Source organism: Cynara cardunculus (genome assembly GCF_001531365.2).
Source record: "Cynara cardunculus var. scolymus isolate 2C chromosome LG 1, CcrdV1, whole genome shotgun sequence".
Lineage (NCBI taxonomy): Eukaryota > Viridiplantae > Streptophyta > Magnoliopsida > Asterales > Asteraceae > Cynara > Cynara cardunculus.
In genome coordinates, this window is record NC_037528.1 from 16891837 (window position 1) to 16894454 (window position 2618).

Here is a 2618-nt window from a genome sequence, read left to right on the forward strand (position 1 = left end):
TATATATATATATATATATATATATATATATATATATATCTTCCAATAGATTTTTTATATGTTCATGTATGTATATATATATACACACAAAATACACAGATACAAATGTATGTGTATATATAATTACCACAAATATTATTAATTTTGCAAGGTCACTTGAGCTTATCATTAGAGATCATGGTTTCAAATCTTAGTTTTTTCTCTTCTCTACTCAATTAACACATTAGCATTAGAAGTATCGTTCGTAATCCATATGATTAAAGTCCTTGGTTCGAGTCCAGGCACCACTCATTTGTCAATGGAATGTATAGTATGCATACTTGACCTCTCTCATGATAATTGTTGGGCTGGTGCAACATCTACTTTTTTTATAATCAGTTCACACAAACCCACATATGTATGACCCAGAGGTGTTTGTTCAAAGAATCAAGACTTTTTCAAAATAATTTATAGATCTCGAGTTCAGGTTTAACACATGAGTTTGTCTACTGAACAACCAAATATACGTTAATAGACACATAATAAAAACCTCACCCTATAATATAGCTTCAAATTAAAAGTGGTTTTTTTAAAGTATTTTAAACACATACATGCATACATACACATTGATACATAAATGAAAGGGGGTCTTGGTGTCTTACACAAAGGTAGCAAGGTAGGGTTAGCCAACCCATGCCTTATACAATCACACCTTCTCCACAAACCAACCTGGCTTCCCCTCCACATGCATTTGCCCATCTCAACCCCCCCTATAAATACCCTTTTCTTCTTTTCATCTTCACCACCACCACCATCCACCACCACCGTCGTCCACCACCATCACCACCACCCCCTCTAGATCTCTCTCGATCAACAAAGAAAGAAATATCCGTATATGATAATGGGTCTTAGGAAATCACACAACAAACAATCACAAGCAATAGCTCTCAAGAGATGCTCGTATTTTGAAGATGAGTGCCCTACGGACGTCCCCAAAGGACACTTTGTAGTGTATGTGGGAGAAAGAAGAAGCAGATACGCTGTGCCCATATCATGGCTACATCACACTGGGTTCCAAAGCTTGCTACGACGAGCCGAGGAGGAGTTTGGGTTTAACCATGAACTAGGGTTAACCATTCCTTGCCATGAACAAGATTTCTTGTCTCTCTTCTCGGTTATGGGCTGAAATTATCGATCAAGTTCTCTTTTTATTCGTCAAACATTTTTTGTGTTTTTCTCATGTGGTGGTGTTTACACCCTTGGAAAAATATTGTGTCGATCGAAAAGGAATTTGTGTTTTTCATACATATGTGAGATCATTAATTTCTCCCTCATGCATGCATACATATAATATAACATGTATTTAAGTTTATTTTGGATATATATATATATATATATATATATGTTTCTGTTTGGATGTTTTCCTTGTATATATATATATATATATATATATATAATAAGTTTGATCTGTTTTACCGAGAAAGTTTCCTGTTTGAGTCTGAATAGCCCTATAAGAAAATTCAAATGAATATTCGAATACAAAAAATTGTATCATTTTTCATTTGAATTTCCTCGTTATTGTTTTAACTGACTGATTGCTTCATCAAACGACGATGATTCCTATAAGTCCGTTCATGGGGATCGTTATTAAAGTATAATATCAAACTAAAAGCAAAAACACATTTAATTTCAATGGACGCAATCGATCTTTTTCCAGTTGTGGAATGTGGATAAGCAAAAACCATCTTTTTTATTAGGTACACTTTCTCTTTGCGGTATTCCATCTCTTGCTTGTTTTTGGTCCAAAGATGAAATTTTTAATGATAGTTGGTTGTATTCACCTATTTTTGCAATAATAGCTTGGTCTACGATGAACTTAGCTGTATTTTATATGTGTCGGATCTATTACTTACTTTTGAAGGACATTTAAACGTTCACTTTGAACATTACAGTGGAAAAAAGAATACCCCTTTCTATTCAATATCTTTATGGGGTAAAGAAGGTTAAAAAATAAGTACCAAAAACTTTCGTTTGATAATTTTATTAAAAATGAAGAAGAATGGACGTGCTTCTTCTTTTTCAAATAAAGTATATATAAAATTGATGAGAATGTAATAAATATGATCTAACCCTTTCTTTCTATTATATATATATATATATATATATATATATATATATATATACATAAAAAGTGAACATAATGTAAACAGTCTTAATATAAAATTTTACTAGGATGTTCATAAATGTTATATTTAGATTTAGTTTGCGTTAACAATAAGCTTATACCAAATCTCGTAAATTTAGAATGTGTTCACAAACTATAACAGTATTTTTTAAATGTTCATAATGTGTTCATAAACTATAATAGTATTTGTTTAAAATGTTCATAATGTGTTTACAAACTATAATAATATTTCTAAGAAAGTGTATACAATGTGTTAATTCACCTTGTGTTCATAATCATATTCAGTTATATGTGTACATGTATGTCATATAGAAAACACATAAAAATGAAAGAGTAAACATAGGAGAGTTAGATTTTATTTTTCAATTTTTTTGTGATTTAAATTGTATCTCACGGATTAACAAGTTTTTAAAAGTAAGATGTCATATATATATATATATATATATATATATAT